This window comes from Sminthopsis crassicaudata, chromosome 4, assembly GCF_048593235.1.
Source record: "Sminthopsis crassicaudata isolate SCR6 chromosome 4, ASM4859323v1, whole genome shotgun sequence".
NCBI lineage: Eukaryota > Metazoa > Chordata > Mammalia > Dasyuromorphia > Dasyuridae > Sminthopsis > Sminthopsis crassicaudata.
In genome coordinates this window covers 436,771,674-436,789,189 of record NC_133620.1, presented here as the reverse complement: position 1 = coordinate 436,789,189, position 17,516 = coordinate 436,771,674, and the positions used below count along the sequence as shown (strand labels likewise).

Below are 17,516 nucleotides of genomic sequence, written 5' to 3'. Positions count from 1 at the left end.
TCACATACAGCAGGTTATGGGACCAAGAGTTTAGTCCATCTGTTTGCCAGACACATCATACCTGCTTTTTTTTTCAGGTACTATGTAATTCATTTCTTTTTTTTAATTTTTCTTATTAATTTTTATAAGTATAACATTTTCTTTGACAGTACATATTCATAGGTAATTTTTTTTACAACATTATCCCTTGTACTCCCTTCTGTTCCAAATTTTTCCCCTCCTTCCCTCCACCCCCTCCCCTAGATGGCAGGCATTCCCATACATATTAAATATCTTATAGTAATGATACCTCCTTTAATAGCTGCACCTTTCTAAGTTCTCATTGCCCTTGTCTCTGGTATGGAAGATCATTGTGTATTTGGTATGGAGATGACTCAAGATGCAGTGAATGACCTCGGTACCTTCAATGTCTAACCAAGCTCTAAGAGCTCCACAGAACCTCATTCATCTGCGTTCATGGCCACTGGAACAAATTGTTCTCATCTGCTCATTCCACCAAGGGAAGTCTTCCCATGCTTGGGGTAGACACCCCTCTACCTCTTCAATAGGATTGAGACCTCTCAATTATCCTCAATCTGATTTATCCATCTGCCAAAATGGTTCACTGTGATGTGGCCACCATGTATATGATAGCTTCTTGGAATCACAGGTGAGAGTGAGGTACATGAAAGAGATACCTAAGTTAGAAAACAGCCTTAGAAAAGGCTCGGCACGCCCTTTGCCTGAATACATCCCCTGCACCCGGCTAGTATAGAATATATTATACAGACAAGTTTATACAAAATAGGAGAGAAAGAAATAGAGAGACAGAGAGGAAAAAGAGGAAGAAGAAAGTCAGGGAATAAGATGGTCTTCTCCTTTGTTCCCTCTGCCACTTTCTGACTTTTCCTCTTCCATCCTCTTTCATCATTACTTAGTGTTCTCCTACCATGACCCATAACTGGGCTACTTCCACAATCCTGTTTATGCAAGAGATGAACTTGGAGAAAATGAGATCCAGGATCATAGAGATAGTAGTCAACTAGATCAATAGATTTATTAAGTGCTTTCTATGGGCCAGGTCCTGTGCTAAGGGCTGGGTATACAAAGACAGACAGATAGCCCTTGCTTTCAAAGAGCTCAGAATCCAATGGAGATGACAATATGCAAACAATTTGATGCAAACAAGATAGATACAGAATAAGTTGGGATAATTGATGGGGATCTTAGACAGAATTTGAACTCAGGTCTTCATGATTCCAAGTCCAGTATTCTATCCAAGCCAAACACCTGAGTGCCTGACTTAACCCTGCTGTATATCTTTGCATGGTCTCTTGGGTCACGTGCAATTTTGCAGAGACTATTAATTTTCCATAATTTGCACCATATAGATTGGTAGATAAAGCATTTATTAAGCTCTATTATGTACCATGCTATGTGCTAAAATATGGAGAAACAAATACAAACAAGCAAGATAGTGCTTGCCCTCAAGGAGCTTACACTCTACAGAAAGGAATACTGGAATCTAAGCGGGTAATTGGAGGACTCTAATGAGAATTTAGTGAGGATGGATGACTGAGAAGTAACATAAGACAACGTTTCATCTTTCAGAACTGGAAGACAGTAGCAGAGTCCCAGATTCTGGTGGGAAGAAACTGAGGATAGCTGGAAACAACAGCAGGATAAAAAGACTTTAGTGTTAGGTAGTTGCTTGGGAGAGGTGAAACAACACACATTCTCTCTCTCTCTCTCTCTCTCTCTCTCTCTCTCTCTCTCTCTCTCTCTCTCTCTCTCTCTCTCTCTCTCTCTCTCTTTCAGTTAGATTGATGTCTATCTTCAGGGAAATCATATGTACCAGTGGATTAATTAAGAGACTGTCCATTCAGCTGTATGTTGTAGTCTCACCAATACCCATTTTTCCTCCAGTTAACAATGGAAATAGCCCCTGGATGTCTTGACTCTGAATGACATCTCAATTAACCAATGACATTAGTAGAAAGAGAAAGTGGGAAAAGTAGTCTTTTCCCCTTACATGTTAATATATTTCTCAAAATTCCATCACATAACTGTTTTATAAGGATGACAGTTTAGAGCAGGTGAGTGTTCCAACAGCCTTGTTAACTACCCTTCCCTGAAGACACCTATTCTTGTCATAGCAGATAACCATGGCTGCCCTGAAGGCTTCTGGAAAGTCACTTAAAGCACTGCTGTAATCTGAACTAAGTATCTTCATCCTTCACTGCCAGGCTCTGAATGCTGCTCTCTACATTCAGCCTCCCAGGTAAGGAACATAGACGTTATCTGTAATTAGAGAGGATATTAATATTTATTACAGAAGCTATCTGGAAATTACATAAATAAATTATATGTGTATGTGTATATGTATGTATAAATTATAGAGGATATTGATAAATCATGAGAATGGGGCAGGGGGAGAAATAGCATACAGAAAGCCTGTTATTAGCTCCTCAACTCCATTAGTTGATGTTAGAAGCTATTTTGAAGCTATAAAACAAAGAGGTAAATGAAAGCAAAATCCTTTGGACTTCTGTGGGAAAAACAGATGGCCTAACAAGGTCACGGAGAACAGATGTTTTCCGTTGATGTCACTCCTTTGTGCACCTTTCCATTGCCTCAATTCAAGGACCTTCGACAGTGTTTGTATTTTTATGTTTCATCTAATGGACTATTAGGAAAGTTACAGGGTTTATAAGTTAGATTTGAAATTGGGAGGAATGAGAAATTTTTAATTTTGAGTCTCTCTTCATTTTGGGTTAAATCAGCCAGGTGCCTTAGTGGATAAAGTGCTGGGCTTAGAGTCAGGAAGACCTGCCTCAGACACTTAGTAGCTATGTGACTCTGGGCAAGTCATTTAATCTGTTTGCCTTAATTCATTGGAAAGGGAAATGGCAAACCATTCCAATAAGAGTAGAGGTGGAGAAAGATTGTATATGAAAATGAAGGCATTAAAAAAACCCTAATCTGTTTGAAACAAAAAATTATATAATAATAGGATCAAGTAAAGAAAATGGAGATGTTTAGCCTGGAGAAGACTCAGAAGGTAGGTACATGATAGCTGTCTGCAAGAAGTGACAAAGAACATAGGCTCATAGATCTAGATCAGGAAGAAACCTTAGAGGCCAACAATCTAACAAATGGCTCGGTGACTTGAGAAAGGTGCACATTTTGCCTAAGATAGTGTATATCTTGAGTAGTTTTGAAGCCACGTTCAATATACTATCCATTTTAGTGGACACCTCTAAATTTAGGATTTGTAAAATAATTTCTGAATTATTAGTTAGCATTATTCAAAAGTAGATTGCTATCCCAAGAGATGGCAAGTTTCCCCTCACTGGAAACCATGAAGCTTATAAGGCTAGATGGCCATATATTGCATTTATTATTGAAGTGATATTTTTTTCATATGAGTTGATCTAGATTGGGACTTCTTAAACTTTTTTTGATTCGTGACCTTTTGCCAGAGAAATTTTTGTGTTACTCCATGATATGTAGTTGTACAAAATAGGTGTGCAAATCAAACATCTACTGAGAATAAATCACAATTTCACCACTTCCACATTCAGTTCCAAGACCTCATATGAGGTCGCAATCCACCACTTAAGAAGTTTTGATCAAGATGGTTTCTGAGATTTCTTTTAATTTCAATAGTATACAGATTAATCCAATCTTCTTGACTCATCTTCTCTCCTTGGATATTTCACTTTGCACACTTTTAAATTTTCATTTTGGGGCAAAAAAAAAATTTTCTATGATGGTACACAAGAGGCAGCATGTTTCATGATCAACCTAATGAAATAAGCATTTACCAAAAAAGGTCCTGGAATCACTCAAATATGTGGATCACAGATCACATTGATCATTTCTAATGATGTATCTTCCATCCCATCCATCATTGCTCAGCCTGTGTGACCTTTGTCTGTGTCTCCATAAGTTTATCAGAGGAGGTCCACCCAATAGCAAGAGGGCCTTTTGCAATTTCTCCCATATTAGGAGATTGCAAAAGCAAAGATGAAATTGGTCCCTCCTCTAAAGGAGGGAAAGGAACATTAAATGTTATTCTCCCAACATTTTTCAGTCATGTCCAACCCTTTGTGACCCTTTTTGGAATTTTCTTTTCAAAGATACTGGAGTAGTCTGCCATTTCCTTCTCCAGATCATTTTACATTTGAGGAAACTGAGGCAAACAGGGTTAAATGATATACTAAGAATCCCACTGCTAGTAAGTATCCAAAACTAGATTAGTCTTTCTGACTCCAGGCCCAGAACTCTATCCACTGTGCCACCTATATTATTATATTTTATAATATTATTATATTATTATAACATTAATACAGATTAGCAAGTATGAATATGTATATGTATATCATATATAGATATATATGTGTGTGTAAAAGATATATATTACTCATTATATGCCTACATGGCATATATATAAGTGTGACTCACAGGAGATATTAATAGATATTTCTGAAATCTTGCTTACTGCTTTCCAGGGAAGATGAGAACAAGAGAAGAGGCTGTAAGACTGGCTGCTCTGCCTTCCTTTGAAAGAAGGGATAAACAGAGAAGAGGGAAAGGGAATAAACACTGATTAAGCACCTACTGTGTGAGTCACTTGAAGCATGATATAAAAATTATCTCATTTCATCCTCACAACAATATCCCTGGGGGATATTATTCCTATTTCACAATTGATGAGACTAGCACTCAAAGTGCCTTTTTAAATTTAAGTCTTTCTCCATTCTTTCCTATTGGAACTCTGTCTTCCCAGAATCAACCGGAGTCAGGATAATCAAAAGTCTTTATTCTTGATCTTTTGCGGTTGGGGCAGGGGATTAGATCTAGCAATCTCCACACCTCCTTCCTCTCTCTACACCACCAGGAGAATGCCTTAATTCCCTCCTCCTACTCCACCCACTCATGTTACTTCCCCTCCTTTGTCCACACCTACCAATCCAGCCAGCACCAAATAGTTGGGGAGGGTCATCCTTCAAACATGCTAATAGAGAATTGTCCAATTGGCAATTAGTGTCACGTGCTCCATTATCCAAGTGCATTTGCTCAGTTCTAGCCCTTTACACTTTCCATATACTAATTGGCTATCTCTGAATCACTGAGCTGTACTTTACATGTAAAGAATTACATTTATCACTTGGGATGAAAAATGCCATCCACATCCAGAGATATCAACTTATGGAGACTGAATGTGGATCAATGCATACTATTGTCACTTGTTTTTTTCTTTATGATTTTCCTCTTTTGTTCTGTCTTTTTTTCCCGAACACAAGTGGAGATGTGTAAAAAAAATGAATGTATACATATAACCTTAAAAATACATACAAAAATACAAAAAAAAACCAATAATAATAAAAGAATTGCCATTAAGAATGTGCCATACATAAAGAATGAAATCATAAATAAATTGGAGGAACATGGGATGGTTTACCTCTCAGACTTGTGGAAGAGGAAAGAATTTGTGTCCAAGGGAGAACTAGAGACCATTATTGATCACAAAATAGAACATTTTGATTACACCAAATTAAAAAGTTTCTGCACAAACAAAACTAATGCAAACAAGATTAGAAGGGAAGTAACAAATTGGGAAAAAAATTTTTACAGTTAAAGGTTCTGATAAAGGCCTCATCTCCAAAATATACAGAGAATTGACTTTAATTTATAAGAAATCAAGCCATTCTCCAATTGATAAATGGTCAAAGGATATGAACAGACAATTTTCAGATGATGAAATTAAAACTATTTCCGCTCATATGAAAGAGTGTTCCAAATCACTATTGATCAGAGAAATGCAAATTAAGACAACTCTGAGATATCATTACACACCTGTCAGATTGGCTAAGATGACAGGAACAAATAATGATGAATGTTGGAGGGGATGTGGGAAAACTGGGACACTGATGCATTGTTGGTGGAGTTGTGAAAGAATCCAACCATTCTGGAGAGCAATCTGGAATTATGCCCAAAAAGTTATCAAAATGTGCATACCCTTTGACCCAGCCATACTACTACTGGGCTTATACCCCAAGGAAATACTAAAGAAGGGAAAGGGACCTGTATGTGCCAAAATGTTTGTGGCAGCCCTTTTCATAGTGGCTAGAAGCTGGAAGATGAATGGATGTCCATCAATTGGAGAATGGTTGGATAAACTATGGTATATGAATGTTATGGAATATTATTGTTCTATAAGAAATGACCAACAGGAGAAATACAGAGAGGCTTGGAGAGACTTACATCAACTGATGCTGAGTGAAACGAGCAGAACCAGAAGATCATTATACACTTCAACAATGATACTGTACGAGGATGTATGCTGATGGAAGTGGATTTCTTCAACATAGAGAAGAGCTAATCCAATTCCAATTGATCAATGATGGACAGAACCAGCTACATCCAGAAAAGGAACACTGGGAAATGAATGTAAACTGTTATTTTTACCTTCTGAATCCAATTCTTCCTGTGCAACAAAAAATTCGGTTCTACACACATATATTGTATCTAGAATATACTGTAATATATTTAACATATATAAGACCGCTTGCCATCTGGGGGAGGGGGTTGGGGGAGGAAGGGAAAAAATCTGAATAGAAGTAAGTGCAAGGGATAATGTTGTAAAAAATTACCCATGCATATGTACTGTCAAAAAAATGTTATAATTATAAAATAAAATTAAAAAAAAAAAAGAATGTGCCATAAATTATGGAAGACTTGATTCTTCTCAGTGGTTCAGCGATCCAAGGCAATCCCAATAAAGCTTGGACAGAAAATGCCATCTGCATACAGAAAAAAATTGTGGAGAATGAATATAAATCAACACATGTTATGTTCACTTCTTTTTTCTGTGTTTTTTCCCCCTCTCCCTTGGTTTTCCCTTTTGTTCTGAGTATTCTCTCCCAACATGATTCATAAAGCAATATATATTAAAAATAAATTTTAAAAATTAAAAACAATAAAATAAACTTTAAAAATCTCAATCTTAATCTTTAAATCTTAAAAAAGAATTGTAAATTGTCCCCAAATTCACTAACTCCTATGAAATGTTGGGGTCTTTGGGCCTCAATTTTTCCATCAGACCTCAAAAGTTGTTTGTTTGATTTTTTGTTTTTGTTTTCTGATGAAAAGTTCCATAATTCCAAGAACTATAATAAATGTTGTCTGGAAAAGAAAAAAAAAATTGCATATACTTAACCTATGTCAGATAACTTACTGTTTTGGGAAGGGGGAGGTAAGAGAGAGAGAAAATTTTGGAACACAAAGTCTTGCAAAAATGAATGTTGAAAATTATATGTATTTGGAAAATAAAATACTATGGAAAACTTTTTTTTAAAATTATATCTGTCCCACTAACTATTGCTTGGGACATGCTTGATTCAGAAAAAAAAATGCTCTACTCTAGCCACTATTTCTTGAGGAATAAAAAAGGTTACCTCAAGCTTACATTTGCAGGTTTGACTCCTTCCCACAAAATGCTAATTACCCAAAATATCAAATAGTGAACAGCAAGTAAGCTCAATTGCCCAAGCAAATAGCAAACGGAAATTAGAGAAGTTATACAGATTAGGACATACAAGAAAATTTTCTACATGTGGAAGTGAAATGAGATCTCAAAGAAAATTCAGTCTCATCCAATGGGAAATCCCCTGAAGTTTCTAGGAAAGTAAGCTGGAAATCAAGGACCATATATAGTCAGTTGGCTTCCCTACATGTCTGTCTTGGAGTTTTCCCCCTTCCCTTCCATGGAGTAGAGTCAAAAGAGATTCCAGAACCACATTGTCTCTCTCAAAATAGGAAGACCGTCCTCTCCAGAACTGTTGTATCAATTCTACCCTTATATTCAATGTAAACACAAAATAATTCATGAAGTTGGGGTGTGAAGGAAGCGCTGCCCATTGCAGAAATCATGAAAGACCTCTCAGTAGCTATGGGAATTGAGTTATGGACTTCAAGAGATGATGGAGAGGGGTTTTCTTTCACAACAGATTTCATTTTTACTTATTCATTTAAGAGAAAACCTCAGGAAAGTCAAGTAACATATTCACCTAGAAAAGTATAATGAAACAAACCTGTTCCTGTTAGTACTGATGCGAGTTACCACAAGTTTGTTTGCTAAAATTGCAAGTTCGAATATCAGGAAGCACCACTCTTGAATTTATAGCGGGTCTGGCCAAAACTTCTAGTCATATCCACACAAGAGTGGTGCTTTTTCAGTCTCTGCATATTGCTGAATGAAGTCATTCAGAGACTTCCTCTTGAATTCAGTCTCATTTTTAATATATCTCACTGTGGAAGACCATGAATTATTTTAGGATTCTGCCTCAAATCCCCTTACCATTTATAACATTCCAAGTCATTGGTTTCTGCCCTATCCCACTCACCTAATCACATATTTATTTTGTATGTATCCTCACCTCAAAGAACATTTAAATTGGTCTCTGTCCATTGGTGGAAACTGATTACCCAATGCTCCATGCTTTCATGAGGAATAGAACTGATGAGAGTTTGAGAGAAGGGAGATCTTGGTCTTCTGGCTTTGGTAGAGAAGACAGACACATGGCATCTTTATGTTTGCTTCTTCCCAGGTCTTTCTCTCCCTTCAGGAACTTAAAAGAGCATTTAGGAAGGGTAGTTTTGTTTGTTTTTTCCTCAAAGACCAGGATTTCTCTTCCCTCAAGTTGTAATCAACTCAGCCCCTGATATGAGTATGGAGCACCGAGTAATCGATATCTCTACTATTGAGGAGATCCATGCAAATGGATTTGGAGATGTGGGTTATATGGGTGTATCTTGCATTTATCTCTAAGCATACTATAACCCCCCCCCTCTAAAAAGTAATTTCTTTGAGGGCATTTTTATAATCATCTCAGAAGTTATGACAAAGTAGACCTTACTATACCCCTCACTCAGCTTCTTTCAAATCAGATCAGGTATCAACTCCTTCACAAGACCCTTCTTGATCCCCGACTTTTTAGTGTGCTTTGACTTTTGAAATTGCCCTACACTGAATGAGATGGATATAGGTGATAGATTAATAGATAAGCTAGATGACAGATGATAGATAGATAGATAGATAGATAGATAGATAGATAGATAGGATAGATAGATACAGAAGCTGGTCAATGAGGGAATTTGTTCTTCCTGATCATGTATTTTTATTACAATGGTTTCTTTTTCAATGGGAGAAAGAAACATGGGAAGGGAAAGAAAAAAAATATTTCTCTTCATTTAAAGAAACCATTTTTTAAATGATATGTCCTGGAAAAAAGGAAAATTTCCCATAATATCTTGTATTTGCTTTGTATTTGCTTAATTTTGTATATGCTGTACCTACGCCAGTAGAATGTAGCTTCTCTGAGAGTAGATAGTATTTTCTGTTTTGTTTAATGTTTGTTCAATTGAACCAAATGCCAGAATTGGGTAGTTAAAGGAGCACCAGATGGACAAGTCACTGAAACTTTCTAGGTCTCAGTTTCTTCATCTATTAAATAGGAATAATAATGCACTACCTCACAAATATATTGTGAAAAAAATGTTTTGTAAACCACAAAATGACAGAGACAGACAGACAGAGACAGAGAGAGGAAGAGAGAGAGAGAGACAGAGGGAAACAGCGGGGGAGAAAGAGAGACAGAGACAGAGACAGATCTGGGAATAGCTGTATTCACTAAAAATCATAGCTCACAACCCTATAAAATATATTTTATTTTTTCACTTGTCAGCTCGAGAAAACAATGTTTTTCAAAGCAAAAACATCTAATGAAGCAGCATAGTGTACAAAGTCATAATAAAACTATTATTAACTATTATAACACTATTCCTAGAGGAATAGACTCTCTTACAAGTATATTTATTACAAGGATTTTATTTTTATTTTCCACTGGGGAAGAGATATGAGGAGGGGAATGAGAAAATTGAACTTTGTCCATTGAAAAAAATAGATCCACTGGATCTTGGAGGAAAAAAAAAAAACTGCTTTGGATATGCTTTTTTTTTTTTTTAATTACAGAAATCATATTATCAGTGGGGAGAATGTGTCATGTGTTAGTGATCACATGGGAATAGGAAATGTGTGTGTGGCTTATGCCTCCTATGCTACAGCAATCTAAGATCATTGTCTTCTGGCAATATCCTCACATAGATCCCTGTTGATGGGACGTCTTCCCGGGGCACTCTGTTCATCTGGTCTCTTTGTCCTCTGTTTGGTACATAGCCTTTACTAGGGACCAGTCTGCTCTTCTTACAGTGGTTGCTGGGGCACAATCATCTCCACTGGGCATTGTTTGCCTCGTTTGGTTCTGTTGTGATTTCTAGATAAGTCATTGGACATTGCTCCCTAAAACCATCTCATAAACTTCATCTTCTCAAGGCCACCTGCCGTCCTCTCAGCTCCGGACTCCCAGGATACAGTGAGTAGCTAGAATCTTTTCTCTAATAAAGACAGGTAAATAACTTTTTAGTCATGTCCACCAGAGCCAGATAATGAAAGCCAGGGAGAGTACTTCTAGACTAAGATTAAATTCCCCTTTAACTTTTTGTCTAAGAGGTTGCAATCCTCTGTTTCAGATAATTATCCTACTTAGGATTAGACGTTATTAAGCTTTTCTTTGGCTTAACAAAACCAGAAGAAAAAGAAAAGTTAACATAAGGAGAAAGGTCATCATATAGCACCCACCCAGTGTGTTTTTCTGCCTCTTTTAGTTTGGTGCTGTATTTTAGACAATGAAAAACCTCATTGTCTATGTTATCAGGTCTACATTCCCATTTAAATCCCACTTCGTGGTGATAGTATGGCACTCCTATGGCCCTTAGAATCAATCCCTGATCTTAGAAAAGATCAAATCCTTCTCCACGCGTGCAATGGAAAATCATAGGGTCTCAAGTATTAGAGGCTACACTGGGGCATGATGATTCTTTGAGATTCCTATTAAAATGAGCAAATTATGTTCATCTGAGATAGTGGTAGCATTTCCCATATGTTTTCCCTCTACATCCCAGATGGCTTGATTGACCAAAGTAGGCACTGCCAAAAGCAGTAGGGGAGAAAAAAAAGCCTTTGATGACGGTGAGGGAAAAGGGTAGTGGAGGGGAGGGTTCAGTTTTATTTATTGACTATTAAAATGTCAACTCTATTGGCCTCCTTCTAGAGCAAATATTTGCTGTTCTGTGGCTAGTTCAAATACCTACTAATTCACTCCATCAGGTTCATTCTTCCCTCACCTGGGTGAAATCTCTGGTTCATAAATATTAGGCATTGCCCATTATGTTCAGGAGAGATGGGCATCCTGCCCAGCTTCACTGTGGTGTTTCGAGTGCAGATTTTTCAACAGACTGTTAACAGACATGGTGATTGCTGTGGGAATGGATTCTCCTTTTGCCCACTTGTGTGACATAGATCTGAACCATGAGTTAGAAGGTGTACAGGTCCAAAGGGCACTTTTCCTCTGGAGTTTTGCTTCTGTGCTCTTGTGTTTCCATTTTCCCACAAAAATAGAACTCTTTTCACTTCCCTAAATGGGATGTCCATTGGATTATACCAGCAGTGGAAAAGGGACGATTTTTGAAATCAGAGGAACTGAGTTCACATTTTAGCTCTGCAATTTATCTGTGTGATTTTGGGCAAGTAACATTCCTCTCTGGGTCCCATTTCCTGCTCTTGAAAACAAGGACATTAGATTTCTTTTAGTTCCATAGCTATCACCCTGTAGGCAAAAAAAAAAAAAAAAAAAAAAAAAAAATGTCATGCCCATTTTTTATTTTAAAATTTATTGAGTTCTAAATCTCCCACCCACGGAGAAGGTCAACAATATATCAATTATACCTGTAAAATCATGTAAAATATTTCCATATTAGACAAGAAAAATAAAGTGATAAAATTACACTTCAATTTTTTTCTCAGAGTTCATTGTCTCTCTGGAGGTAGAGAGCATTTTTTATTGTTTGACTGGTTTTTTGAGAGCTTTTTTTTTTTTTTTTTTAATGAGTCCCGTAGAATTGTTTTGGATCATTGTACTGATAGGAGTAGCCAAGTCTTTCACAGTTGATAATCCTTACAACATTGCTGTTATTTTGCACAGTGATCTTCTGGTTTTTTTACTTTACTTTACAACAGTTCAAACAGGTCTTGCCACGTTTTTCTGAAGCCATCCCCCTCATCATTTACCATAGCACTATTCCATTCATAACCACATATCATAATTTGTTTGGTCATTCCCCAGTTGATGAACAACATCTCCTTGATTTCCAATTTTTTGGCATCACAAAAAGAGCTGTTATATTTTTGCATATATATATATATATATATGCATATGGGTCCTTTTCCTTTCATCTCTTTAGGGTTACAGAACTAGTAGTGATATTATTGGGTCAAAGAATATGCACAGTTTTATAGCCTAGTTCCTTTTGGCCTAGTTTCAAATTGTTCTCCAGAATTATTGTACCAGATAACTGCTCCACCAACCATTCATTAGTATACTTAGTTTTCTCTCGTCCCTTCCTGCATTTGTCATTTCTGATAGATGTGAGGTAATACTTTGGAGATGTTTTAATGTGCCTTTCTCTAACTCATAGTAATTTAGAGTATTTTTTCTACAACTAAAACTTTGATTACTTCTTCTAGAAAATTGCCTTTACAAACTTTATCAATTGAGGAATGGTTCTTATTTTTTTATAAATTTGACTCAGGATTATACTCAGTATATATTTAAGAAATGAGGCTTTTCTTAAAGAAACTTGCTCTAAACATTTTTTTAATATTCATTGTCTGTGGTACTTTTTAGCAAAACTTCATTTTGCTAATTATTAAGCAATAATTTGCTGATTATTCCTTTTAATTATATCTATTTTTACCTTGTCTTTGTCTGAAATTATGATGGCTATTCCAGTTTGTTTGTTTTTTTTTTAGTTTAGCTGAACCATATTAGATTCTGCTCTAGCCCTTTATTTTAACTCTGCATGTGTGTTTCTGTTTCAAATATGTCGCTTGTAAAAATGTAGGATTCTGGTTTCTAATCCATTCTGCTATCCACTTCCACTTAGTTTATCCCATTTACATTCACAATTATAATTACTGTATATTTTCCTCTATCCCATTTTCTTTTATTTCTTCTTTTTTTTCTCTTTTTATCCTGAACCTCTTTAAAAGTCTATTTTTTCTTCTAACCACTATTTTCCTTTTTCCATTCTCCCTTTTATTATTTTCCCCCTTTTTCACTTATCCCTTTCCCCTCCTATTTCTTTATTAAGTAGATTATATTTCTATATACAGCTGAGTATGTATATACATTCTTCCCTCTTTGAATCAATTCCAATAAGAGTGAGTCTTACACATTGCCAGCTATTTCTCTTCATTCCCTCTCTATTGTAAAAGTTATACTGTGCACATTTCTTTTATATGAGAATTTTTTTCCATTTTATCTGTTCCATCTTTCTAACTCATTTATTTATTTTAACTCATTTATTTGTTTGTTTGTTTGTTTATTTGTTTATTTGTATTCCAATACAATCAAGCTACATGCATGCCCTCTATCTATGTAAACCTGTTTTAACTGCACTAACAACAAAAATGTTCTTAGGCATTAGATATAGCATCTTTCTACATAAAAATGGCAATAGTTTAGCTTGCTTGATTTCTCTTTCATATGTAGCTTTTTATGTTTCTCTTCGGTCTTTGAATGTCATATTTTTTATTCAGCTCCAGTTTTTTCATAAGGAATGATCGAAAGTCTTCTATTTCATTAAATATCCATTTCCCCCCTGAAGGATTACACTCAATTTTATTAATCAGGTTATTCTTCATTCTAATCCTAGCTCCTTTGCCTTGTAATGTTATATTTCAAGCCCTCTGCTCCTTTAATGTGGAAACTGTTAAATCTTGTGTTATCTGACTGTGGGTCCATACTATTTGAATTGTTTCCCTCCCCACCCTACCCAGGTTTTCTTGACCTAGGAGCTTTGAAATTTGGTTATAATATTTATGGGAATTTTGGGATCTCTTTCAGGAAGTAATTAATGGATTCTTTCCATTTCTATTTTACCCTCTGGATCTAAGATATTGGGATAGTTTTTCCAAGTAATTTCTAGAAAGATGATATCTAGGCTCTTTTTTTGATCATGACTTTCAGGTAGTCCAATAATTCTTAAATTATCTGGTTTTGATCTATTTTTTAGGTTAGTTGTTTTTCCAATGAGATATTTCATATTTTGTTCCTTTTTATTCTTTAGATTTTAAAAATTGTTTTTTGATGTCTTATAGAGCCATTGGGTTTTACTTTCTCAATTCTAATTTTTAAGGAATAATTTTCTTCAGTGAGATTTTGCACCTCCTTTTCCATTTGACCAATTCTGATTTTTAATGTATTATTTTCTTCAATTTTTGTGCCTTTTTTTCGAAGCTGTTAATTCTTTTTTCATAATTATCTTTGCATTACTCCCCTTTCTTTTTTCAATATCTTTGTCTAAATAACAAGAAGAGTTGAGCACAACTGAAAAGTGACTTGAAACAGTAAATAAACCTTGGAGTTAGAATCACTGAATGTACGGCTGTATCTTAGTTCTTTTTTACACTCTCTCAAAAATAAGCAAAAACAATCCTCTGTCACTATGCTTTTACATAAGCTTTTCTTCATACCTGGAATGCACATCATCCGTCATCACATCTGACTCTTAGAATACCTCATTACCCTCCAGGCCTAGATGAAATACCAATAAAAACATGTTCCTTCCACTCCTAAAGCCATCCCTTCACCATTACGTTGTATTTCTTTTTTATATGCTTCTAGCTGTCTCTTCAGTGGTACTCCCTGGCAGCAGGAGCTGTTTCCATTTTATCTTTGTTTCCCCATTAAGCTAATCAGATATAGCTATTCCTAGGACTGTGTGTGTGTGTGTGTGTGTGTGTGTGTGTGTGTGTGTGTGTGTGTGTGTGAAGGGTTCTCCAGATGCAGTAAGAAACATCATCATCATCATTTAGAAGTTATTTAATAAATGCTTATTGATTCATTGGAATACAAGATTGAACTGATATAGAATGGTACCTGACAAAAGCCTATCAAAAGACTTAGAAAAGACTTTAGAAATCCCCTAGTTCCATCCCCACATTTTGCAGATGAAGAGACTGAGGGTCAGAAAGATTAAATGGCTTACTTAAGATCACACAAATAGCAAGTGGCAGAGAAGGATCTGAACCAAGGTTTTATGAGGCTAAATCCTGTGGTCTTTCTGCAATATTTCTGATTTAGTCCAGGAAAATAACATAAAATGAAATAAAAGTACAGATATTTTCATACTATGAATATTTACATTAAAAGCAATAAGATTATAGAAAATATTCAGAGGTTGCTCACCAGTGATCTGTGTTCTACATTTGGAGAATTACTGTACCAACCAATTGAGCTAACAATAAATAAACCAGAGTGGGGAAAGTTAGGTGACGCCATAGTGGATAAAACAGTGGATCCCAAATCAAGGAGCCTTATCTTCCTAAGTTCAAATCTGGCCTCAGACACTTGCTAGCTGAATGATACTAGGCAAGTGTTAAATTTCTGTTGGCTTCAGTTTCCCCCTCTATAAAAATGACCTGGCAAAGAAAATGAGCAACTCTAATATCTTTTCCAAGAAAACCCCAATTGGAGTCACAAAAAATGGGATATAACTGAAGTGACAACAATGATAATAATAAGCTGGAGCAGCTATTAAACAGTACTCAGGGGTTTAAAAGGTTCAGATAGAATCACGAATGACAAGGGGAATGTGATGTTTCAATTGGATAGCAATAACTATTGAATTTATCACCGAGGACAACTGTGTCTCTCAGAACATGCCCCTTGTTAAATAACCTATTTCAGAAATTAAATACTAATCTGAGTGGGACTACGGGGTTGACATGACACTTTAGAACTTTTCTCAGCTAGGATTGTAAGACTTGCCCCTGAAAGCTAACTACACCCTTATTTGTCAACATTCTGGATTTGATCAAAAAGAAAAGAGGGAGGGAGGAAGAGGAAATGAGAGAATTCAATAAAGTCCTCTAATAGTTTCCCAGCTCCCAACTAATGTTTGCATTGAAATAATTAGTTTTCACAATATACAAAGAATATCTACACCATTTTTTTCTTCTTATCTAAGAAGACAGCTCAAGATAAAATCATACCTACCTATGATGGATGAGTTTGATCAATTGTAAGATTTTTCTATAGATTTATTTGATTTAGAGATCACTTGGCCTAGTTTTCTCACCCAAGACAGGAATCCACTCTAAATTATCCCTTATAAATTCCCCAATTCATAAATGGTCAAAGAATATGAACAGGCAAGTTCCAGATGAAGAAATCAAAGCTATCTACAGTCATATGAAAAAACGCTTTATGTCACTTCTGATTAGAGAAATACAAATTAAGACAACTCAGAGGTACCACCTCACACCTATCAGATTGGTTAATATGACAAGAAAAGATTATGATAAATGTTGGAGGGGTAAACTGGGACACTAATGCTTTGTTGGTGGACTTGTAGATTGATCCAATCATTCTGGAAAGTAATTTGAAACTACCCCCAAAGGGCTATAAAACTGTGTTTACCCTATGATCCAGCAAAACCACTACTACATATATATCTTGAGATCATAAAAAAAGGGAACACAACCTACATGTACAAAAAATATTTATAGCAGCTCTTTTTGTAGTGGCAAAGAATTGGAAATTGAGAGAATGTGCCTCAATTGAGTAATGGTCGAACAAATTGTGATATATAAATATAATGGTATATCATTGTTCTATAACAGGCAGATTTCAGAAAAATTCAGAAAGATTTTTATGAATTGATGCTGAGTGAAGTGAGCAGAAAAAGGATACCATTGAACACAGTAAAAGCAGCATTGTGTGACAGACTTAGGTCTTTTCAGCAGTTCAGTGATCCAAGACAATTCAAAAAGAATTATGAAGGAAAATGTCATCCATATCCAGAGAAAGAACTATGATCTGAATGCGGATCAGAGCATAATATTTTCACTTTTTTTTTCCTTTCCCATGTTTTTACCTTTTGTTTTGATTCTTCTTTCATAACATGACTAATATAGAAATATGTTTAACAAAATTATACATGTAATATTGGAATACTTGCCATCTAGGAGAAGGGATGGGGGAAGAGGGGAAAATTGGAACACAAGGTTTTACAAGGGTCAATGGTGAAAAATTATCCTTGCATATGTTTTGAAAATAAAAAGCTTCAATTAAAAAAAAAAGCCAGCTGACACACCAGAGGAAGGAAAAAAAAAGATTATGCATGTATAGCCTATATCAAGTTTCTTGTCTTATGGAGGAAGGAGGGAAAGAAAAAATTTTAAATTCAAAATCTTATGAAAATGAATATTGAAGACATGCAGTTGAGAAATAAAACAAAATGATCTCTTGTAACAAGAAGTCAGACTCCACTCGATTGCTTTCAGTGAACTAGCTCATTTCTCCCTGATGGACAACCCTGCTTCTTCCTCTAGAAAGCTCTTCCTCTAG

At 35.8% G+C, this 17,516-nt stretch overlaps 1 long non-coding RNA gene across 1 annotated transcript; it reads left to right on the top strand.

Moving 5' to 3' along the window:
- The first annotated feature begins 1,797 nt into the window (after positions 1-1,797).
- On the top strand, positions 1,798-4,602 carry LOC141539859 (uncharacterized). The gene is made up of 2 exons (XR_012481399.1): positions 1,798-2,260; positions 4,494-4,602. It is a non-coding gene; the product is annotated as an uncharacterized LOC141539859 (long non-coding RNA).
- The last annotated feature ends 12,914 nt before the right edge of the window (positions 4,603-17,516 follow it).